Genomic DNA, 25535 nt, shown 5'->3' with positions numbered 1-25535 from the left:
GCCAACTGCAACCCTACATCTGCAGCCTTTTTTTCCTTTAGGAAAGGATGTATGCGGTTCAGCTATTTGAGCATGTTTCTTGTTTTCTTTGTTTAAAAAATGTTCTGTAATAGTTATTTCAGACCTCTGTAAATGGATGACAAATAGCTGCATTTTAGTTAAACCAGAACTTTCTTTATAGCCATTTCTTACCCTGCTATCAGTGCTATTTCAGTAGCTCTGTGGGTAACAGCAGCATTTTTCTTTCTTCAGAGGCTCCAAATATTAGAATTATTTTAGGGGAGTGGTTTTGGATTCAGTTTGTATTCGTACTGATAGGTTATATATCATGTGTATTATATAATGCCTGTAATTTAAGAGTCCACAAAGAAAACAAAACATTTATTATATTCTGAGGCATTTCCAGAGAGTGAATAACTATGATTAACTGAATAGGCCATTAGCTACCACTATTACTCTGCTCAAATGCAGCTGAAATAGCATTTCTTTAGTGGGAAAAATATTTGGCAGCACTGTACTTGCAAAAAAAACCTTTAGAAATGACATTTTTGGAAAGTCCTCTACATTCTTAGGAATCTCCAAAGAAGTTGTATTTAAAGGCACCAGACTCAATTTTACTAGGCTGAAACTGTTCAAGAAATATAAGTAGTATATCTTTTAGGTGAATGTTATATTTCACCAATCTTATGCCCACATATGTAGGAATTCAATAATGAAAGTAGCTATGGTGATAAAGTTTTCTTTGGATTTATTCAGCCTTCTCACTCAATTATCTCCACTATATTGTACGTATTTACTTCTGGTCAGATGTGTTTTTTCTCTGCAGTACCTATGTTTTTCAAACTATTTATGTCACTGCAGAAGCATGTTTTACAATTAAAGAAAAAATATATACTGGATCATTTTATAATAGCAGAATTACTAATGAAATACTGATAGCAAGATTTTTCTATTAGTGATATGAGCTGAAGAGCATGACCTAACAGTTAATAAGTTAATTACCATTTTTTTACTTCTGTTTTTTTAAAAAAATGCTATTTTGGCATTGAGATAGATTGTTCTTTTTAGTACATCTTAAACACCTTCTATTGCACTGCCTTGTTTTATTTACTAAAAGCTTTGCTTACAGTAAAGGAATTTTCATTTGTGCTGCATTTTTGTTCAAAAGAAGAAACAGAATATGTCTTCAAGGTAATATAAGGGTCTTCGGATCATTTTTTAATTTAGTATTCTTGACATATTACTCTGATTGGAAACCAACTATCCTCTGAAGTTTCTTTATCTTTCTCTGCCTCAAACAACTTGTTAATATATTTTCGTGCTTTGCATAATGTCACATCTCTTCAGAAATGCTGGTGGTAGTTACAGTAGGAAAAGATTATAGTAATTAGCAAGAATATTTCTGGTTTAAGTCCTTTGGTGAACAGGAATGACATGAATTTGGCTATGTTGCTCTCAGGAGACCCTTGGCGTCTATAGCAGGCTGCGTTCCTGCGCTGACTGGAGCTAATGGACAACTTTCTGTAGATTGGGTGGTCTGTAATGGAGCTGAGGAACAAAGACTGTAGTTCTAGTGAGAGTTTTTTAGAAAAAAATTATTGTCTCTGCACAACTGAAGTTGAATTTGACTTTAATTTTCCCATTTCTGAAAAAAATGATGTCTACTGACAATAGTATGTTTGAAAAAGCTATAAGCATCTAATGTTGAATGCCCAACAACTTGAAACTCCACAAGATTTTAGAAGTGGGCATGTGCAAAAGGGATCATTTTAAAAGCAGTGGTATCAAGCAAATGCAACTACCATTGTTTAAAAACAGATCGAGTGTCTGTTTGTCAGACTTAATGGAGAAGAATAGCGGTGATGGAGATGTTTCTGTGTTGACATGAAGAGTGCCTGGGTCTGTATTTTAGAAGAGAAAGGTGGGCTCAGTAGCTGGTAAAATGATAAATTCCCTTGTCTTCTCCATTAAGATTTCTTTTGGTTCTTGCAGTAGTGTGAATAACACTGCTTACTTAAGTATTTTGCTAATTATCATAATTATTTATACAGAACTATTTCAGTTGTTTTTTATTAAGAAGGATATTAAGGATTACTCTTTTTTTTTTTTTTTTTTTTGTAAAGAGCTAGATTTAGGCATTCTAAAATGTATTATGAGTGAATGTAGAAACAAAATCTATTGAACAGTTCATCCAGTTAAACCTCCAGTGTGGGTTTAATAGTAAGTCGCTCAGAGACCATAGCTGGCATAATAGCGGCCAATAGTCTTCAATAGGTGCAAGAGCTTTGCCTATCCCCTGAAGCTCTGTCATCCCATAATGATTATCTGAAGCATTTTTTATATGTTGTGGTATTTGATTGGAATAACTGAAATGGATGCGTGGTCACACCAATATAGATTCAATCAATATTTTAGAATTTGCAGAGAGAGAGCTGACTAGAAAATGGAGTTAATGATCTGAAAGAAAATGACCTACAGGAAGAGTATCTTCTGCTTATTTAATGCTGGACAGATCTACTATCAATACAGAGACATTTATAGAATAACAAGAGTATGGGAGTAAGAGGCATTCTGTTTACATAATTTATAAATTTGAATTAAAGGTGCCAAAATATTTTTAGTGCTAGGCCCGACAAGACAGAATCAGCACTGGAATTATTGGCTTTCTGATCAATAGCAGCTAAGGTCACAGAGAAACCACAAGTAATGACAGATAACTTATACCTAAAATAAAGTTATTTAAGGCATTAATTAAAGCTAAACATAAATAAATACATTTAGGTGTAGACTGATATTTTCAAGCAATTTTCAGGATCTTTAAGAGAAGCTCTAGGTTGCAAGGTTCACCTTTCATGGCTATTCTTACTTTTCTAATTCACCAGGGAGACAATTCCTGCACTGCAGCTATTGGAAATGGTATTTCCACTGCAGAGTGGAACTGCGAAGGGCACGTGGGAAGGAAGCTGATGGTCTCCACTGCGTGGCTAAAGCCAGGGGGAAGACACAATTCTTAGGCAGCAGAGGAGCATGCAGACACAGCAAACACATTCATCCTGCAGACTGGTAGAACCCTAGCGGAAAAGTGCAGATGGGTACCTTTCATCCAAAGGAGATGCTGAAAGACTGGGATGAAATTTAATAGTACAAATATAAAGTCAGGCATTTAAAGAAATAAACACAGTTTCTGCAATTACTTTTTGGAGACAGTAAAACGAGGGAAAAACAAAGTATGTTTATTAGTTGTGAGATGTCTCTGAGCCATTGGTGTAATACAGCTGTGTAAAAAAAGAAGGTAAAATGCTATCTTAGGACATACCAAGCAAGGTATCCTCCAGTAGAGATAGTGAAGTTATCAGTGCCTTTGTAGAAGGCCTTTGTAGTATACAGTATCTAAGTCTCATCACCGATGTTCAGGAAAGATTAAATCGAACTGGAAGAGACTCAGAGGCAAGCTAGGGAAAGAATAGGAAAACTAAGAGGCAAGAGGATGCTAACAGATGTTGACTTCACCTAGTAAAAGGAAGCCTGGGAAAGAAACTGTGATCACAGTCTCCCTAACTGCCTTCAAGTAGTGCACACCGAAAAAACAGAAAATCTGCTTATTGTAGACACAAACCTCAGGGATATAAATTGGTTGTGAATAAATGTAAGCTGCAAATTAGAAAAAAAGATTCTAGCCGTCAGAGCAATGAATTTCTGGAACAGTAAGCAAAAAGATGTTAAAACAGAAAAAAACCCCCAACTTTTAAGATAAAGCTTGGCCAGTTAATGGAAATTAATAGGAGGAGCCTGCACATTGAGACCTTTCTGTCTCCTGTTCCCCTACTTTGTACCCCTCCTATTCCACATAGCAAAGGACTATGGACAGTTCTGTATGCTCCTGAGATTGCCTTCAGGAACCAGACGCTCGCAGGTATTCAGTGAGGTGGGACGCAGGAGGAAAAAAGCAAGACGACACTTCAGCTGTGAGAGAGAAGAACAATCTAGGTTTGTTGGTTGTCTCGGGATCTCCGCGAGCCATCGGTGTGATACAGCCCTGACAAACGCTCAGAGAGGTGTAAGAGCTTCAAGTCCATTTCAGGGTAGGGATGCTGATTTGGGTTTCAGCCTGCTTCCTCGACATTGTTGGAAGCCCAACCATCAGTTACTGCTTTGAGAGAGTACAAGGAGCTGCTCTGTGCTGCTGGCAAGCAATTTGTTAGCTGATTCCAGCTGATACTCAGTGATTGTGCGATGACTTTTTATCTACTTTGTCCCAGTGCGACCAGTTATGGGCACGCAACAGCCCCACTAGTGGGAGGCAGCGGCACCCGACCTCCCTGTCGGGCGAGAGAGGTGCCGGCGGTGAGTGCTCCCCCTCCCTGCTGGTTCACGCCAGGGGAAAGCAGCAATTTGGGACAAATTACATTCACCTGGACCCTGGCAGCAAAGAGCTCCCTAAATCAGTCACAGCCATCCGTAGGCTGCCCCAGCTCCTGTGAGGCGAAGAGGTCCAGGTTAGTTTAAGGTTTATCCCGCAGGACTGACGCAGCACGGGAGCAGTCATGCTGTCGGCTCCCAGCTTTCCCATGGGACATGTGACTGTGTGGTGGGGATGCTCTCGCCATGTGTACCGGCTCTCGGCGCTGCCAGACTCTATGAGCCTGTCCTCACTGCTTCAGCACAGCACAAAAGGGTTCACTTGAACTGCCCCTGCTGTGTTCATGGATATGCCTTTGCTTGAAGCCAACCAGAAGCATTCCTGCAGTCAAGCCCAGCCGAGGGGAGATTAAGGCTGCTCTTCATTAACACCTTGAAGTGGTGTTTGCAGTTTCCAGCTCACACCCTCTGCCGTACTGCAGCCACCCCGATGAGCACTGTTTGGCTTGAATGTAGATAGAGTGTTCTAGCAAGTATGTCAAGAGTTGGCTCGTGGTCAAGATTCAGTCACGTAACTGTGTAGACATACCCCCAAACGAACATAAATCTCTGTCTCCCTCATGGCAATGCAGAGCAGGGTAACTGCTTCAGCCTGCAAAGCTGGCAGACAGCAGATTTGGATGTTTCTTATCTTGCAAATGTCAAACACTCAAAAATCGTGGTTTCAAAAATTATGAGACTGGCTTTAAAATCTTGAAATCTTAGAATTAAGGCTCTGGAAATCGCTTTTATTTTGCCTTCTGTTTTTCTCAGCCTCTTCTGAGCCTATCGGCACTTAAAATCACATTTTGCACCTTTTCTTTGCATCTATGAGCATACAAAAATAAACTAAAAGATGAAAACTCACATTGCGACATGAGCAGCTCTCTTCAGAAGGAGAAGCTTTACAGAAAAACATCACGTCATGGAGCTCACAAGAAATTGTCCAGAGTTGACAACACTGGATTTGATAAAGCCAAGGACTGAGTTTGGCCAGAGTTTGCACAGCTGCAATGAGGATATAGTTTGGATTACAGAGTTATTGCTGAAGGAAGATACGTATGGGGTGAAAAAAAACAGGCATAGATTGCCTGAAAGGAGGGGAAGAAAGTGAAGAGGTCAGAGGTGGCTACAGTTGTTGGCTTGTGCAGTGCAGTACATGCATTTTCAGTCACACACCAAGCTGCAAGGCTGTGAAATTCCCCCTCCAGCGCAGAACTCACCCACTCCCATAAAACGTTACTGGGTCCCAGGCTGTATTTTCGAGGACTGGCAACTGCATTATCTCTTGGTCCCCTAATCGGCTCTGGACTACAGAATGCAGTATGCCACTGCATTCTGTTCATTTCTAACTGATATCACATACACCACCACATTCAATGCAGAAAAGCTTTTAAAATTAAACAGTTTTTTTTAACATGTTATATAGGATTCTTTCTAATGATTTTAAATTGTTTTAAAGAATGGTATATACTACTATTTCTGTCTAGGTGAGAATTTTCTCGTATTTTAAACTGTTTTGTGAGATTGTTAAACTGGCAGATTCTTGTTAGTTTTAAAATACCTATCTAAATAAATTCTTTAAAAGCTTACAGATTTTGTTATCCATTGTAATTAAGTGTAATTTGAATTTAGCACATTGTAGCTTCCCCTTATGATATCAAGACTCTTAGATATATATACTAATACTTCTGCTTAATGTTTGCCTGTTAATTTGTTAAAAAAAATCAACTATGAGAATATTTTTGTAATACAGGTACAGAAATAATGCAGCAATTCAGATATTGAACATCACTACTCATTTTTTTCAAAAAAAAACCCCTTAGATTGAGTCATGTAAAACACCATAATTTTCAAGTTTCCTACTGCCTGTTTAGATATGACATCAAAATATACAACATCACATGATGTTCCAAATATTATCATTACCTTGATAGAGTCTTCTCTAACATCAGGGACAGGGGCTTCATAATTTAATTCAAGTGTATACAATCATCAGCATTTCCTTACTGTAAAGGCTAAGACATTTGACTTCAAGGAGCAAAGAGATCGAGGTATTTCATTATCAGTAGTCTACTCTCTACCCATAAACTTACACTGAAATTTAAAGTCAGTTAAATTATGTAGGTTTTATGCTGCTTGCTAACATCAGGAAAAGTTTTGCATTTGCTATTCATCTCTATTCGGTAACTTCAGTCTTAATTACACTGAACGTTACTAATTTTCCCTCTGTCAATCAACACGCTAGCGTTACACTCTTTTATATACAGACTCCTATTTCTGCTTTTGAAAAAAATGCGTGGGACTCATCTCACTTAACTTTACCCTTGCAAAACATTTACACTGCAAAGCTGACTGTTTTGTCTCTGTAGTATAGAGCGAGCGCTAAATAGTGGGGGTGGGACACCCACACACCTCTCACGGCTGCTCCTGCCGCGTGTGTCAGACACTTAGGCAAGCGTGGGACAAATTCTCCTCCCGTCATTGACTGGCTCTAGATAACTCTGGCTGGGTACATGACATTTAGCATGGGTTTGCTTGCCTAAACAGTAGTGTCTAGTGCCATTAAAGATGTCCTGATGGTTCCCATGCTAATGAGGCAGGAAACCTTTAGGGCATCTGAAAAGGCACTAAGACACCTAAGCGTAGGTGACTGAGTCCCATCCTTGGGTACCCAACCCAGGTGAGGTGAGTGGCCCCCTACCCCGTTCCACATGACTGGAGCGGCTCCCCTACATGTTGTTTGAGGCATAAGAAGAGATTTTGTGTGCATTGGAACTGCATCTCTGTGTGCAACTTCAGCCACCGTGGAAAAGCAGCAGGCACTCAGGAAAAAAATGCACTGGATGTTTCAAAAACATGCAGCAGTATTGTACAAGGGGTTTGGACCACTGTAGAACTACTGCAGAAGAATTGTCTTTATTTCCAGCCTAAATGGTTTCAGGTCACAGTAATATCAACCCATCCTCTTTGTCTCTTTTGCCCGTGGATGGGGTGCACCTCTGATATCATGTGTCCAGCTTCGCCTCATGCATTGCAGGCTTTGGCTGCACTCAGCCTGGCCTGCCCATGGGCCTGTGAGACACATCCTGCTGTGGTGGCAGGACCCACCCGCTGCCAACAGGCACGTGCCTCTCTTCTTCCTCCCTTTTCCCCAGAGAGGTATCATCAGATCTGTGTTTCTGGGTTGGGAAACTCACTCAGGTGATCTCATATGCAGGTTTCATTGGCCTTGGAGGAACGGAGCAGCTTGCTATCCACGTGTTAGAGCTCAGGGCTCTTCAAAGCACATGCAGCCCATTCCTGTATCATAGGCAAGATCTGCACATCCACACAGAGAGGGGACAGTTCAACCACCGAGCGGGACAGTGCAGTCCCCCTTGTCCTCCTTTCTCTGCCAGGAGATGACGGTGTCAGGATGCCGGTGCACAGAAAGCAGGGTTCACCCCTTAGCAGCTCACCTTTCCTTGCCTGCAAATCAGACAAGCTGAGCAGATTTCATTTCTGAATCGCAAAGAGAACAATGATGATCTTTTAAGAGAGAAGTCACCATGACACGTACATCTTTCCATGTCAAGAGGGTATCAGCTCTTCTGCTCCTGAGTGAGCTGCTGCCTGGGTTTTCCCTCAGCTGTGTTACTGACTGAGCAGTTTTTCTGTGTTTCCCTTTCACTGTTAGCAAAAGTCTTGATCCCAGGAAAGGTCGGAAACCCTAGCCCTGACTCTGACAAAAAGACGAAGGTAATTTTCATATCTGGATGTCTACAGTTCTCGGTGAAGTCTCTTAAATCCTTATAATTTAAAATCCCTAGAGCTGTTCTCAGAGAGGTGCAGACATCTGGTTTATCTCAGCCTCAGGACTTTTGACTTCCCATAACAAGCGAGTTTTTTGTGGGAATCCTTCTCTGCCTCGGCAGTCAGACAGCGGGCTGTACGTCATGAGCAGTCCTGGGTCAGGCTGGCTCGCCCGTCCGTCCTTCTCCTGTTTCCTTCTTTTCTACTGGAGAAAGTAAAAAGTATTTGTGTGTACTGTTTATGCTGCTGTCCCTCTGTAATCATGGATTTTTCAGAGGAAAGTCAGTCTCTCTCTTCTTTTCACTGGAAATCCAATGGGATATATCCCTAAATATCAGATCAAATTTCTTGTTAATTGAAGGTGGGCTTTGTGTTGTATTTACTGACTAGTTTGTATTTCAACTTCTGCTGGCCTCCAATTCTTCTAGTCCAGAACTGAATATACAATATTGTACATCACTGGGAAGAAACTGGGGGCTCTGGCTCTGGCTCAGGAAGCAAGTTATCTCACTTTTGTGAATAGCTCAGGTAGCATAAACAGAATATATCATAGAGTGAGAAGCAGAAAAGGTCTGCCAAATAACCCAAGTTAGGTAAGAAGAGTGATCTGTGCCTCCTGTATTTGTGGAATTGGCTTGTATCTCCATAAAGATTAATGTAAATGGTAATCCTTTCTTTGAAAGGCTCAGTAGGATCAGTCCTGTTGGTGTTAGCAGTCCTCGTTCAGTATGTTTCCGATCAAGAACTTATGCAAGATAAATAGCAAACAGTAATTTTGCAGCTTGGAGTTTTGTGAAGCTGTGCAACTGATTTATTTCCAAAGGAGGTATTGTAGTGGTATGTCTTTGTTGCTTTCTCAGTGGAGGTTTCCATTGAACAAAACTCAATTTTAAGAGGCTATGAAAGACTTCCATTAAGCCTAAATCGAACAATATTCCAGTAGAGCACATACTTCATAAAAGTAGTTATATGGATGTAAAATCAGTTGTCAGCAAGACTCTATTCTCACTTGAAATCTTTTCTCCATAATGCTTTCATTTTCAAAGTGTATACAATACTTCATTTTAAAAGATATTTACTAGTATTGTCTGCTTTATTTGAACAAGACTGTATGGCAAAATATTTCAATTGTTATTATTCTCATGTGTGCTAGGGAAACTGGGCTAGAATAGGTCCTGCTTGACTAGCCTGATCTCCTTCTGTGACAAGGTGACCCGCTTAGTGGATGAGGGAAAGGCTGTGGATATTGTCTACCTAGACTTTAGTAAAGCCTTTGACACCATTCCCCACAGCATTCTCCTGGAGAAACTGGCTGCTCATGGCTTGGACGGGCGTGCTCTTCGCTGGGTAAAAAACTGGCTGGATGGCCAGGCCCAGAGAGTTGTGGTGAATGGAGTTACATCCAGTTGGCAGCCAGTCACGAGCGGTGTTCCCCAAGGCTCAGTATTGGGGCCAGTTCTGTTTAATATCTTTATCAATGATCTGGATGAGGGGATCGAGTGCACCCTCAGTAAGTTTGCAGACGACACCAAGTTGGGTGGGAGTGTTGATGTGTTGAGGGTAGGAAGGCCCTACAGAGGGATCTGGACAGGCTGGATCGATGGGCCGAGGCCAACTGGATGAGGTTCAACAAGGCCAAGTGTCGGGACCCGCACTTGGGTCACAACAACCCCATGCAGTGCTACAGGCTTGGGGAAGAGTGGCTGGAAGGCTGCCCAGCGGAAAAGGACCTGGGGGTGTTGGTCGACAGCCGGCTGAACATGAGCCGGCAGTGTGCCCAGGCGGCCAAGAAGGCCAATGGCATCCTGGCCTGTATCAGAAATAGTGTGGCCAGCAGGAGTAGGGAAGTGATCGTGCCCCTGTACTCGGCCCTGGTGAGGCTGCACCTCGAATACTGTGTTCAGTTTTGGGCCCCTCACTACAAGAAAGATATTGAGGTGCTGGAGTGTGTCCAAAGAAGGGCAACGAAGCTGGTGAGGGGTCTGGAGAACAAGTCTTCTGAGGAGCGGCTGAGGGAACTGGGGTTGTTTAGCCTGGAGAAAAGGAGGCTGAGGGGAGACCTCATCGCTCTCTACAACTACCTGAAAGGAGGTTGTAGCGAGGTGGGTGTCGGTCTCTTCTCCCAAGTAACAAGTGATAGGACAAGAGGAAACGGCCTCAAGTTGCGCCAGGGGAGGTTTAGATTGGACGTGAGGAAAAATTTCTTTACTGAAAGAGTGGTGAAACATTGGAACAGGCTGCCCAGGGAAGTGGTTGAGTCCCCATCCCTGGAGGTATTTAAAAGACATGTAGACGTGGTGCTTAGGGACATGGTTTAGTGGTGGACTTGGCAGTGCTAGGTTAACAGTTGGACTTGATGATCTTAAAGGTCTTTTCCAACCCAAACAATTCTATGATTCTATTATTATGTGAGTGCCTAAATGATTTGGAAACCATACACAAAGAGTAGTTCTCGATGATACACCATTAAGTGCAGTTCTGTAAGTGTTTTTCCTTGTTCTGGTACTATTCAGTATTCTCACTGACAGCTTGGATGAAAGTTTAGAAAGTACGCTTAATAAATTCATAGAGCAAAACAAGCGTGTTGGAGGCAAAGCAATTGAAAATTACCTTGATAAAGTAGCGGAGTAGCCTAGAAAATATCAGCTTTCCAGCAGTTAAATTAGAGCAAATGCAGAACTGTACATATAGCTCGACATAATGAGCTGCATGTAAATACAAATGGGAAACAACTGGCCAAGCAGCAGTTCTGCAGAAAAGACCTGCTGTCATAATGATCCCAAGCTGAACGTGCACCAGTGATGTTGTGCTACTGCAAACAAGGCCAGAGCTATTGTGTGCTATAGGAAGGGGAGTAATAAAGCATAAAATGTAATTATTTTGCTCTACTCAGCACTGATAAGGCCCCAGCGGAAGAGCTTTACCCACTTGTGGGAACGGCAGCTCAGGTAGCTGAGCTCTCTCTCCAACGAGAGAGCAAACTGGGCTCAGAGATCTAAAACACTTGGGCCTTCAAGGAAAGGTTGAAGGGTTGTTTAGTCTAGACATGAGAGGAGGAAAGGAAGACGATAGCAGCCTTCATATAGCTATGGGTGACTCTAAAGAGGAAGGGATTCAGCTGCCACATATGCTGTCGGTACAGGAAAGCAATAATAGGCTTAGATCTCAACAAGGATGATTTAGTATAAGTATCAGGAAAGAAATGTAAGTAGCAAGGAAAAGTGGAGCCCTGGAATACGTTGTTTAGGGGGAATTCATGGAAACTTCAGCCTTGCAGATGTTTAAAAATAGGGTAGACTAACATCAGCAGGCATGGCATAGGTCAGGGATGGGCGAAGCGATCTCTCAAATTACCTGCTAGCCCTATTCCTTTAGTGATTTCTATCTATGTGATAATGATAAGGATAATAATTAGACATGCAAAAAGTACTTTGGATATCTCCACAAAATTTCAGGGTATGTAACAAAAACTTAATATTAGTTCTGGAATTTATTGCATGACCTATATTTACATTAGATTGAAGCAATTACACTTTTTCTAATTTTGCCCATGTCAGTATTGATTGAAAATTACTAGGGTCTGATGGCTTTGTGAATGGTCTTTGTGAAATAAATAGGTGAACATAGTCAGATACCTGTGGTAGGGTACCAAGCACTCAATTCTAGCCATAAGAAAGTTTGGTCTTTAGTCTGCTTATAGTCCATGGAAAAAAGATGGACACATTTTAGAGATTACCTAAGGAGTGGGTGAATCGCCCTGCAGAGGTACCTCAACCTCTCCTTCTACCTATTCTGCAGCAAATATATATTGGAGGCATATTCTTGGTCTTTCCTTTTCTCGGTCTGCGATACTAAAAGTTTGGTTTTCTGAGAACCGAAGTGCCTGGACTTCACAGAGGACTATCTGGAAAAATTATAATTGGCAGGAAATCAGAGTAGATAATCTAGTGGTCTTTTCTGACCCTCGGTCCTGTGAAGCCTGTTCAAGGAGTAATTTATGAAGGATTTTTAGTTGTTATGATTAATAGTTCTTATCAGTACATAATGGACATGACCAATATGTGTTAGAGATAGTTCTACACCAAACTTACATAAGCCACTTATTAATCTGTTGAATTCTTACTCGTTAATTGTTTATTAATCCTTTAAATTGTTTACACTGTATCTTGTGTACAGTGTGTGTGAGAGACAATACAGCACTTCTAGCAAGAAAATCTGCTATAAGAAATTATTCTTTACCGAGATAATATTTTAATGAAGATTTTAAAGTACTAAGCTACTGGACACTGAAAGGGAAAATTAACTATTTTTAAAATAACGGTATGTTTAATCCTGGATAATATTTTAGGAACCGTGCAGTATAAGACACCTTTCTCCCTCATAAGCATCCTGTGGCTAACAGAGAGGCTGTAAACTTTATCCCAAATCTGTTATTTATGAAACATTTGCTATTGCCTGGTAAAAAAAAAAAGTCTCATTTATAGGGCTTTTTAAAAATTGGAATTACGCTCCAGCAACCAGTGATGACTAGTTATTGTTCCTTTTGTCAACAGGCAAGATGAAGGAGGTTCTGGCAGCTTACCATGTCCCGGGCTCTGCAGAGTTAAGTGAGAAGTGCGCCCATGTTCGAGCGTGCATCACATCGCATCTTGGGTCTGAAGTGCCAGAAGGATCCCAGCGCTGCAGACTGAGACGGCTCTGAGCACCTCAGTACCCCGTTTCTGACAGAACCCAGGGATGGCAAACTTACATACCAGTATTACCTGTCTGGGGCAGGTTTAATTTTATAAATTAAAACCATAAACTCTATGAGTTTCTAGACCATATTTGTGCTGTTGAGGATGATCTGCTCAGATGAACAGTTTTGCGTCCATCGGAGAGACAGGTTCTTCTGCTGGACCAGAAGATGACAGTGGACTGTATATTGTAACTAATACCATTTGTAGCATCTCCTAGTGCAAATAATTGAAGAACAGGTTGCGAGAAAATCCTGTAGGGAGTAAGACATGCTTTGTTTTGATCTACAAATTTTAAAAAATGTTTTGTTTTTTTAAAGATAACCACTTTTACATAACACTATGTGTGCAGTCTATGTGCAGCCCTTCACTGTGGCTATCTATATTCCAGAGATGATGAATTCCTTCTGAGACACCTGAACCTTTTTAGATTTGTGATGAATCCTTAAATTACGAGAGTATCATGAAAAACTAGAAGGGAAAAGTCCCAGGGCTTTTATTTGACTAGACGTCTCCAATTACTTCCTGTTAGTGTCCTGAAAGGAGGAGGAAAGGGCAGGAAGTAGAAATGAAATACAAAAAAATACATTGCATTTCTTTTTTGGCATATGCACCTATCCGAATGTGTGTTTGATCTAATAGCCAAGGGGAGAGAAACAGCTAAGTTAGCTGAGCCCTCACATGAAAGGTCTGCGTTTTCAGGCAGTATTTGCTAATTTTGTCTCTTGACTAGCTGCAGAAAAGAAGGAATATGTATATGCCCCACCATATGTGAAAAGGACATACTTGCCATTCCTCTATTTATTTTTGCTCTTTCAAAAATTAAAGTGCCAGTTATTTGGAATGCTGTAGTCTGTGGTCTCTTTACGTTTGTTTAGTGAGATCCTTTCAGCAAGATCATTCCCATTACGGTGTAACTGCATGGTGACCACAGCTTTGGGCCTGTATAATAAAGATCTAAATTCAAAATTTTGTTTCTCATCATTTTCTCTACTTTCATGTTGTATTTGCAAGTCTTTGATTGGAATCCTGCTTATTGCTGATCGCTGTTTAGAAGAAGATTTGGCAAAAAATGTTAGAGAGGAAGGTATTTATATGGTTGGACCTTGTTCTCCTTCGTATCATTATTTACAACAGGTTAAAGGGCAGAGGGATACAAAATGTTAGCAAATCAATAGTGATGCTTAAATTCAATTTGCACACGAGGCCCCAGGGCAATAAGATTAGGCTCTTTGCATCCTGGATTTAAGGCCATACTAAAGTATTTGACATCTGGTCTCTATTAATTAGTAATCCTGGAAAGGTATGGGAGGAAAAAGCTGCAGAAAAGCTGAGTCTAAGCTGGCTTTGATTCGCTGTGTGTGTGATTGATAGACTGTGCTGAACATACGTACATCAGAGTTTAAAAACCAGTTAGACTCTTTTTCCTTCCCCCTTCTTATTTTCTTCTTCGAAGACAAAATTTTAAACTATAAAAATGTTCTTCATGTAGCAATTAAGTTTGTGTGAGCAAAGACTGCACATTGCATTTCAAAAATTAACGTGGTCCTGACAAGGCTACCGTAGCCATGCTGCATTATAGGCAGGGTTTTGTCCCGCTGACACTACAGTTAGTTAGCTTATAGCAAACATCTGAGTTCATGTCAACAGAGCATCCCTGACCTTTGAAACCTCTCAGCCGGGCGTCACCGTTACCCTGCATCTTATGTAGTTGCATACGGATGGCAGAGTGCTCACTGCTGTGCAGTCCATACCAGTGCATTTAAGCATGAATGGGGTCAGACAACAGCACCTCAGTGCAGTTTCCCGATCAATTTAAGCTAATCTAAGGCCGTGCTCCTGCTCACAGGGGGAAGTCCTGTCTTCCCTTTCTGCCCCACTCACACCTTCCCACTACCTCCCTCGAAGAGCTGCACACCTGTGAGGCTTCCTGGTCTGATCGAAAACGTCCCTGTGTGAGAGTTTAGCTCTTGTGCCAGCTCTGACACCAGGAAGAGGGTGGGAACAAACACCTTTTTATCAGCAGTTTAGTTTCAGGTCGGCTTACACTGATGGAGGAACCATGCCTTCAGGTCCCTCTAGCTGTCAATTGACTGATCTTATTACCTAAGCTTTCTTTTTTTTTTTTTCTTTTTTGCTTCCTTATGGCTAAGAAGTATTCCTTGATTCAGTGACACTGCAAAGAAAATAAAGCACTGGAAATGAATTAAATCCATAGGAAAAAACAAAATAACACCTTTAAAATTACCTGTCAGTGGCAGTATTTGAGGTACAAGAAAAATACATTGCCGTGAAAGGAATACATTCTTGCCATTCAAATTACTCTGAAGACCAAAACTTTTTCAGAAGAACAGAAGTGAAAGCTGTATGCCCTAGCAATACCAGGGCAGTGTAAGTCTCCTGTGCTAGCAGACCTTTAGCTATTCATGAGGTACATGCTCGGTATGTGGCCAGCTGGACCCACCAGAACTGCAGATGCTTGAGCTTGACCGTGGCACCATTTGAATTTGAATGTCAAAACTACTTGCCCCAAGAGCAGGGCCTGTTTTAGAGAACAGCTTTTTGTCTGTGCTGTACCGGGGGCTGCTGGAAGCTTGACTGTCCTGTTGGGTGAACTTCTCTGACGAGATGTGTGACTGTTGCCCATCTGTTGAAGGAGTGATTAAAAAACAAAACACAACAAAACAGGCAAACCTCCCGGCACTCTGGTAAGGGCAGAGGTTGGAGCTTTTTGTTCTTTGGATGAATCCCCCTTTGAGAAGCCTCCCCGTGCTTTCCCTCGGCATCTGGACAAGCCCTTCTTTGCGAAGGGACATGAATATGGAGAGACCTGCAGTGCACCCGTCTCTTCAGTCAGCTTCAAATGAAAGTTTCAAAAGTCATTATTTTCTGGCAACTTTAAACATCTGAATCAGGGTAGCGCTGGCTTTACAAACAGTATTAGCTGACTTTGATGACTTGGAGCAATTCAATATTTGCACAGTTAGAACAAATACTTAATGTGGACTATGTGGCTTAGCAGGCAAGAGTGTCGGTCTTGCTGAATGAATGTAATATGTGAATATGTAGTTCACATTCAAATAAGATGATCTTAAGTCATTTCCTTAGCAGACAATGATCCATTCCAAGAATAAGAACATCTGTTCAGGGCCCAGACCTGAAAGAAATAGTAGGTTTAGAGACAGGTCTTTTGTCCAGCGTTGTTTGGGTATTAGACATTTAAGAAACAGTTGACTCTTCGGGTCACAGCTGGGATTTTGGTGACAAAGTATGAGCATGTCTCTGCTACGGCTGACCACACCAAATCTTACCTTCGACTGCAGTTCTGTTCCTACTGCCAGTCTGCATTGCTGTGATAGCATGGGCTTTTACAAATACCAGCTTGCTTTAGATTCCTTACAGTTACTTTCCCTTGGTTTTGAACTATGTGTGTGTACATGCTGCTGTTGATTCATACTATTCATACAAGGGAAACCCCAACAGTTGGCTATCAAATTGTCATTTATTTGTTAGTTATTACTCACAAAAGCCCAAATTTTGGAGAAACTACATACTTCATATGCAATTGCATATATCATAAGCAATTATCTATCTTTTTAAATTCTCTTTTGCAACCTTCATCTAGAAATCTCCAAATACTTGTCAAATACTAAATAAGGGAGTCTCACAAAAGTTTCCAGGCAGCATACATTTTATTCTAATGTATAAGTAGATAAGCCAAGTCACTGGAGAGCTAAGTAGTTTCACTGATATTTCAGAAGAAGTTGCTGCGCTGCAATCAACAATCAACAAAACTAATGATAACCTTGTAAAGAAGCCAACATCTTAGAAAGTTATTAGCATGCTTTTTCTCACTCCCTGTTGTGTTTTCCTTCTAAGCAAAGAGAGCCCCTCTGTCAGCAGCTTCACTTCACCTCAGCTTCTGCAGGAGCTCTGTACCTGTCCCCTCTCCATCTTGCAAGAAACAATTAGGTTGTATTACTCCACATGATATCTTTAACTGCCTCCCGGGAATCACTGTGAAGGGTCATCTTCGTACTTTGTGTTGGGTCAGTTCTTGACCAATTTCAAGGCTGTCTTCTCTGGCGTGGCTGGCACCTTTCCGTCCTAACGATAAATGATGCTCTTGAGGTCACACCTGGTTTTGAAGTTAGTCTTTGCTGATGAAGTCAGAGGGAGCGAGCACGCTCCTGGCTAGGAGCGTTATAAAGAAGGAGAGTTTCTGTGGTGTGTCACTGGGCTCTGCACAAAGCCCTCCATAGGTGGGGTCACGTGCATTTGCTCCAGGTGTCGGATATGAGGTGCAGAGTTAATGAAATAGTCACCGTCAGTTAGGAGTTTATTTCCCAGATGTTGTCACTGTTTTCTTAAACCCCAGGGCAGAATTGGAAGTTTAAGCAATGGGCAGAATTATGAGAGTGCTCATAAAGGCCGATAGCGAACCTGACTGGAAAACCCCATCCGTAAGAAGAACTTCCCATGCGATTACTTAGGTTAAAAGAGGAAAGCTAGCCAGGCACTCTCTCACAAACAAAATTAATGAACTGGTGGAGTCAGAAAATTGCAAAGCAGTACTGAAAATGGGGAATGTGCTGTTCACACCAGTTCTGCTTTTCACCAAGGCTCCCTATTGCCACCAGTACAGAGCTTTAAAAGACTTCCTACCTTTTTATTACTACCACTAAAAATAAGCAGAAAATGGTTTGATCAACTTGAAAAGAAAAACCAGTGTAAAAAAAAGTTGCCACCTTCCAGCTTACAGGGAAACAGGGAGATTCAGTATTAACTCAAACAGCTGAATTAAATGTCCCTGAATTAGAAGCAGGAGGCAGCAGTTGCTGCTGGCTGCAGGAGCCGTGCCCTGCCTGACCGTCCTGCAGGGAGCTGCAGCCAGAGCTGCTGGGAGGCAGAAGGCGCTGCCCAGCCGAGGCCCCGCAAGACACATTTCATGGCAGATGAGCTTCGGCAGGAGAGGGAAAGCTTTTCCTAGCTGGTCATTACTCCTGGGGACAGCACAGCCATCGTAGTGATAGCAGGCAATGAATGGGAACTGCACTGAAGCTAGAATGACCCCAAGCTCTCTGTTCATCTAATCCCAGACACCTTTCACAGCTACCACCCTCAATTTACTCCGGTATTCACTTAGTGTGTATGCACTAGAGAGTTCACGCTCCGTCTCCATGGGAAGCTGGAAGTGCGGAGCTCTAACCATCAGTGGATGTCAGAAAAATAGCAATTTCAGTTGTACCTGTGGTAGTCAGCCAAACAGTGATGTTTTCCTTAAAACCCCAAATATGTATGTTCAGACTGAACAAAATAAAGGCCCTCACCCTTATTTAGGCACAAAGCTTCCTATTAAATCCAGTTAAACTGGAAAATTAGAAACTAAATATTCAACCCTGTGTCACCTATCATCTTCAGTAAAATTCTGGAAGCTAGCCAAAAATAGAAGAGCGTTTACTTGTTTGTGTACAAGATGTTTTGTTTTGAAAAATAGCCTAAAATATATGTGAGATCCAGATCAGATTCTTATCACATAAGCGCTATAAAACATTTCTGTTAGTCTTGCTTTTGCTGCGACACTGGTGTCCTGTGCAATACAGATTTGGATGGTTTCAGGAATTATTCTCTCAATACCCTCATTTATAGCAGTTTTTATCAGGTGGATTTCTAATCAATAACCCTCACGAGGCCCAGACTAGGATCTGCTGTTCGGTTTATTTTGGTTTTGTTACTATTCTTCCTTAACAAAAGAACTGCAAAATAAAAGTCAGAATTTAAAAGTGAGTCCAGGTAAGCTAAGGCAGAGACCTTCATGGTTTCCAGCTGGGAGACCCTGTCTGATGCCAGGCGTACCCCCCGCACTCCCCAGCAGTGGGCATATTAAGCAACTGATCAGTGCTGTGCCGAAGTTTCTCTGATGAAAGCCCTGCCCTGCACAAAATCATGCTTGGTGCTACGTGGCCGATGTGAGGTGCTAGGCACCTTGGCTTTCTTTAGCTTGGGTAAGAACTGAAGCACTTGCAGACCTGGAGGAATAGGCTCTCTGAAGAAGTCAAGCCATAAGTTGGCAGAGATGGGACCTGTCGTTTATGTTTGGTGAAAGAGCTCCTTTGCGCGGCAGGGGAAGCAGGAACAGCCTCTAGCATAAGTAAAACCATCCCCGCAGAGTTTGAACAATTATTGTCATCTGTATCTGGATGACACTCAAAGGAACTAAAACATCTTTGTTTTTTCCTTTTTAGAGTGCGTATTCTGTACATCAGCCCATGCTTTTTCCATGGGCATTCTCACAGCCTCCCTGTGTTTACCACAGTGACAGAGTAAGAGAAAGACTTGTTAGCATAGCTTTGAAATTTTCATCGTTTCTTCACTCAGTATTGCAGTTTAACTTCACATAACTGATTTCAAGTACTGTTACAATAAGAAGAGTATGGAATTTACATCGCTGTTAACGTAATCTCCAAAGAGAAGGATATTCATTCCTATTCCAGATCCACTTCTCAGGCAGTTTTACAATCAACTCTGCAGGGAATACGGGAGCAGTGATTCATCGTTAAGGGCAGTCCATCCCATCACATCTTCAGGCCAGAACATTAGATTTCCCAAATGTCACAGTTTATAAAATATAGTCGGTGACGAGGCTCCATTTTTTGTGCTGTCATTGTTATTTTCTGTGTTTGTTTTTAAGATGTTCCAACCCAGAGACAGTGATTTTTTTCCCCTTTTTATTCCTAGGCATAAATTCAGGACCTCCAGGAGCACTAAGAAACATGTATTAGGTGATGAATCAAAGCAGGCTTGGAAAGCATCATGTGCTGTGGCAAAGGCAATCAATAGGAGAACATAAAAATACCAAATCAGCTCTGTAATGAATTGCTTTCCAGGTCCTGGGCCCTTGTAGGTAATCACTTCGTTATCTCTTCCCGTAATAGTACAGAGTATGTGCCTACACTGTTTTGCAGGATATACTTGTGCTAAGAACTACAGACTGAATTCTGGTAATTCAATTGCCTCTTGAAGTCCTTGGCAAAACTTGCACAAGCTTCCATGGGACCAAGGCTTGGTTTGGGGTGGTAAATATATATCAGTGCACAGCAGAAACTCAAACTGCTGCGCAGAAAATCACAGTTCTTTGCCACATATGGAAGCTCTTGTCTACATCATGATGACATCCCTGTGTAACTGAACTTGCTGTGAGCCAGTGTAGACATAGAAATTCAAGGGAGAAAAGAGTGTCCTGGATGATGAAGATATCCATGTCATATGAGTCTGTTCAGTAAGTAACGTAGCAAGTTCTTTCCCCAGTTAAGTCAATGGGAATCAATTAGTCCTAAATATTCAAGGCTAGCAACAACTGAACCCAAAAGAAACTAGAAGCAAGCATAGAAATACAGAATGGCACAATGCATTTTTCTGAAATAATTGTATTTCTCATCTTTCAAAAGCCCAAAAGGAAACTTCGGTTACCATCTTAAATAAGTCTCCAGCGGTTCCAGGGGCACACTAGGCTTTGAGGCCAAACAAGAGCTCTCTTGTCCCCAAGATTCCTGGTCTTTAGTCAAGAGCAATGAAAAATAATAGAAACAAAGGAAGACCAGTTGAAGCCTCTTCAGCAGCGGTAGCACTTCAAATGATAAATGCTGCCATTCAGATTTGGAAAGGCACCTTCAAAGTTGAGGTGACATGTTTACCTGGCTTGGTCCCCTGTAGGTGCTTCCTCCCATCCTTGCTGTGTTTCTGTTTGTGCACAGGGAAGGTAAAACCATCCTCTGAGTCATGGTCATGCAATGAAGTTGAAGTCAATGACCAGTTTTGCTTCATTAAAACGAGAATGAGTGTTGCTGATCCTGGAAATGTTGGTCACTGCTTTGTGGCAAAGCTGTGTGCGTCCTTTCCGGGCGATTGACCACAGCAGAGCCAGTGTGAGCGTGTGGCCACCTTTGATCTTTTGATGCGCGCTCCTAGCGAAACAGCTGCTGTGTTCCAGGGTAAATCAAGGAGGAACATCTGAGGTCAGAGCTCCAGCAGCACAGCAAAGCAATATGATGTCGGCAGCTATCGACCTGCTGCAGCTGGAAGCGTGGGTCATATAACTTTCAAACGCAGACGAACAGGGCCTTGTAGTAAAGCTTAACTTCAGTCTTAGGCTTTTCAGATTATTAAACTACATAAAAAGTACAGATTCTTTGCCATTCCCTTTGCTACCACATGCCCAGTGGTATGTGGTATGCCATAATTCCAGTCAGCCTAACTCTTTCTGTCTGTCTTCTTAAAAAGTCCAGGTTGTCAGGACCCATTTCATATTTACTTCAGAACATCTTTTTAAGTATCACACATGCTCCAAGTACGCTTTTCAATGGCAGCTTTATGTTCTTAGGGGTGACGACTGTGGCTTAGGTGGGTTTAAGAGCAGTACTCTGCCACGCTTGGCACTTTGTATCCGCAAGGTCTTTTCAGGGCAGCTTGTGCCCCCCCCCGGTCAGGGGCAGGGTGGTGGGGGGTATCTTCCTTTCCCAGCTGCAGCACTTGCCACCCTTTCCGCAGCGGCCCATGGGCCAGGGTGGCAGGTCCCCCCCCGCCAGGCCCAGGAGCAGGCGGCATGTCCTGATGGGCTTGCCAAGAGTTAAAGGGCTGAAGCAGAACCCGAGAGCTGGGTTGTTGCCACTGCAGACTGCAGACTCCAGACGGGAGGGATCTTTGGCAGCATTCCTGGGTCTCCGCATGAAGGCGAAGGGAGCCAATTACTAGCTAAATGAAATTATGTATTCAGTCGAAGTTTAGACAAGGCAGAGTAACTGATTGCATTCCTTGGGAGACTTGAATAAAAACACCTCTCAAAAGAGCTCTTACTCAAAAGCAAGGGCTGTTTGCCCAAGTACGTTTTTCCTTCTGGCCGATGTAAATCTAGCGCATTTTTTTTTCCCCTGTGCACTGTTAAGCCTTTTCATCCTTCAGAATCAAAGTGACTTTGGACTTCTTCCCTTTCCCTTTATTTTTTTCCTGGCTCGCTTTCCCGTATTTGCAGAGTGGCCCAGGGTGTCCAGCGCCACTTACAAGCGGGTCATTCCCCCAAATCGCTAGCAGGGCTCCTGCGCTCCTCCGGCCCCCGCCGCGGGTGGCCCACGCACCGGGGGACCGGGCCGGGGGCCGGCAGGGGCTGGGGAACGACTCCGGCAACCGGCGGCCGTTTTTCCCCGCAGCTGCCACGGGAGGGAGCCCTTGGCCAGCCCGCCGCCGCCGCCGCCGCCAACGCCGCCGCCCCCCGGGGCCGGGGCCGGGGCCGGGGCCGCCCCCGCCCGGGTAACCGGGGGATGCCGGGGGAGGGTGCTTGCGGGCTGAAGCGGTTGTTCTCGGTCATTTGTCCGTTCTCGCAGAGATATGGTTTCCTACTCGAAACTATTTCAAATAAAAGAGAAAAATACAATGCGGGGCGGGGGAGGGGGGAAGGGGGGGGATGTCTAACCACTTTTGCGCTTCAGGGGGCTGGGGTGGACGCAGGCAGGTTTGCTGCTTTCATGCTCCGGTCCGATCACCGCTTTCCCCCGTTATTTGAGGAAGCCTTTCACGCAGCAACAGCGAGACAAAAAAATCGAAGAAATAAACAGAAAAATGTCATTTTGAGACTGGCCCTATATTTTACAGCCCATTCAATCATTACTTCCATGGGAAATGACATATTCTCCTGCAATGACCATTATTGGGTTTATTGCAGAAATTTTCTACGTTCCTCAGTATTCAGCTGCGGTTGAGCCCATCTGCAGGCTGCCCAGCGGAAAGCAAACACCCGCGCATGTCTCTGCACACTGAAGCTGGGTCTGGGGATTAACAGCTAACTAAGAGATTAGCTTTTATGTCTAGGCACTGGTGCGTTCACAGCACTTGCTACTTGAACCAGCCTGCGTGGTTGGGCAGGGAGGAATGGCTCAATGCAGAGGCCAAGCCAAAAAGTAGGTAAACTAGCCCCCAGCTTTCCGTAGCCATGCATAGGGTGTGCCTGGAAGCCCTGTCAGCTGGCTTCAAGCTCTGTCTCCACTTCAGCAGTCAACATGGGAGCTTGCCGGCATGAGCAGAGCAACGAAGGTGCTTTCTAGCAGGACAGCTTAGCCCGAGCAGAGCTGTGCACGAACATGGCTGCTACGGTTTCCGTTGCCTCTGAGCAGCATGGTCAGAACTGACTTGGAACCACGCTGTGCAGATGTAGCTTGACCGAAGATCCTATTTTGACCATGGATCTTCACATGGCAAGAAAGTGAAATATAGCTGGCCAGTAAAGAGTTGCAATGACCTTTGGGGTGGTCTGTAAAGGAAGACTGAGAAGGGATGTGAAGCCAAATCCTTCACCTGTCAGCTCTCTGAGATGCCACAAAATTATGCGGTGGTTGCAGAGCACACAAACCCTTATGGAGCATTTGAGAATGAGCAAAGATGCTCCCTGAAGCAAGGGCTATGGATGTGTGTAAGGCGCTTTTATTGTCTCCTTACTGTCTGTGTGAAGAGTCAGAGGTGGGGAACTGGGAGGGGAGTTACTGTACACACCTGTTCGCACTGGAAAAGGGAAAAGAAACTTGCCCAAAAGAGAAACCGCATCTCATCTTCTCACTGCCTGAGGAACTTTATGCTTGGAGAAGTAGAAGTCAGTTTGAATACTGAAACCGGGCAGGCTGTAATGTGAGCAGTGAAAGAAAAGTGCTGCAGTCAGGCAGAGACAGGAATGTAGGTCCCTGGCACACTGGTTAGCAACTGTCTGTGTTTTCAGGCAAGATTCAATCCAAAGATAGATTGAAATAACAGACCATCCAATTTCATTGTAGCGGGAGATGAGAGAGACACAGAAAAGCAGACAAGGAGATCTATTATAACTCAGTCAGACTAGAAGGGAATACTGAGACCTCCTCCATCAGGTGGGGTGTTTCTTGTCCCAGATAGAAAGCCTCTACCTTTGGCACTAAACCTGAAAGACCCAGAAACATCAAGCTGCTGAAGCCAAAGCAGCTGAGCCTAGGTTAAACAGCTAGCAGAAATGCCTAGCTGGAGCAGAGGTGGCAGCCAGGGTAGTAATACTCATTCACTTGGACACATTTGTCTTTTCTTCCATTTACTCAGTGGCTCTGTCTGCTTCGCTTTATGTTCCTCGGCAGCTGTAGCACTCACTTTCCATGCCGGGCGGCCAGGGACAGGCCGAGGAGCGAGAGATACAGTGGTGTCCTTCATGCCTTAGCAAGAGCTAGACCTTGCCCCGTCTTGTGTTCCTTCCTCTCTGCCTTCTTCAACACATTTCTCCTTCTCTTTCCAGCCTATTGTACCATCTTCTTCTGCCATGCTCCTGCTCCTCCATCTTTACACCCGATCCCCACATTTAAAGCATTTTGAATTTAAATTGGCCTTCTCCTCTCTCCAGGAAAAGCTTTTCTCAGTCCCCTCATTTGTGGGCCTGTGGGTCAAGTCCGAGGAGGACTCACGAGTATGAACTCTTTGGTTGCTTTCCGTGGCTCTTGTACAAGATAGCTTTCAGTATACGTGTATTGTGCTCAGTGTAAAAAATTATCTCTTTCATCAGTGAAAACACATCCCCTGTGCCTGCACTGTGGCATTTATTGCGTGTCACAGCGGAGGGATGGCTGCAAGCAGATAGGCATGAAGGCAGGTTCAATGGATTTTCAGCTGTGAAAATATATCAGCGGTCTCCCTCAGGCCCAGGAAGATTGAGTACAGCCACAGAGCAAGTTCTCTTCACTTGGGTGAAACCCCTCAAGCTCCCCAGAGCTCAGCCTGGCAATGCAAGAGCACCCTAGGGGTAGGGGTTTCCTCTTACCTGGTCCACATCTACTTTTGCAGGCCCACCGCTGGTCTGAAGCTGGTGGCCCCAGCATGGCTGTGTTTTACTGAGCCCCATGTGTACTTTCTTGAAGGCTTTGGTGCCCACAGCCCCCTTCCAGGCAGAAAGAAAGGGTTACATGCGTCATTAACAGGCCGTGTTTACACAGAAAAAACAAAACTCTTCAAAGAACATGATGTATGCACGCAGTGAGGCCAGTTGCCTTTTTTAAAACACAGTGACACACTTGAAGGCTGCCAGATTCTGCAGCTCTTACATGGTATGCGGACGGTGAATTTTTTCATACTATTCAACATTTGCCTGAGTCTGAATTTAATTAAAAACAGATTAAGAAGCTGGGGGGGGGGGGGGGGGAAGAAACCAGAATTAGGAGTTACAAAAGCCAAACACTAACCCTCTGATAATTGTCGCTGCTTGGGGTTACAACATATGCAGAAGACGGCAAAACCGCTGTCAGTGAATCACAGTGGAATGCATCGATTTGTTCAACTCCTCGGGAGTCGTGACATGACTCATTCCCAACCTGGACACCAAAGGGAGATTTTGAAGGGAAAATGTCGGATAAAGCAGGCTCCTTGCAAAAGAGTGAGGACAGTTTTAATTCTAGCCTTTGAGATCTGATTCATTAATGCTCCGCAACGTGATTGCAAAACATGACCATCCCCATTTGGTAACACCAGGCGCTCGTGTTTAGTGGCGCAAATTGGCTACGTGTGGGCTGGACAATGCTGAGCTGGACCTTATTTCTGTCACTGGCAAGAGCTTTC

The 25535-nt window shown here is 43.3% G+C and overlaps 1 protein-coding gene across 1 annotated transcript in view; it reads left to right on the top strand.

The window, feature by feature from the left end:
• Nucleotides 1-13898, top strand: part of SCAF8 (SR-related CTD associated factor 8) — a 105010-nt gene extending 91112 nt beyond the window's left edge. The window contains exon 21 of the mRNA XM_076333803.1: nucleotides 12747-13898. The gene's annotated coding sequence lies outside the window, so the exon portion shown is untranslated. The remainder of the gene's footprint in view (nucleotides 1-12746) is intronic.
• The last annotated feature ends 11637 nt before the right edge of the window (nucleotides 13899-25535 follow it).

The sequence above is a fragment of the Aptenodytes patagonicus genome, chromosome 3, assembly GCF_965638725.1.
Source record: "Aptenodytes patagonicus chromosome 3, bAptPat1.pri.cur, whole genome shotgun sequence".
Taxonomy (NCBI): domain Eukaryota; kingdom Metazoa; phylum Chordata; class Aves; order Sphenisciformes; family Spheniscidae; genus Aptenodytes; species Aptenodytes patagonicus.
The sequence above is the reverse complement of the archived record's forward strand: the minus strand, read 5'-3'. Positions and strand labels throughout refer to the sequence as shown.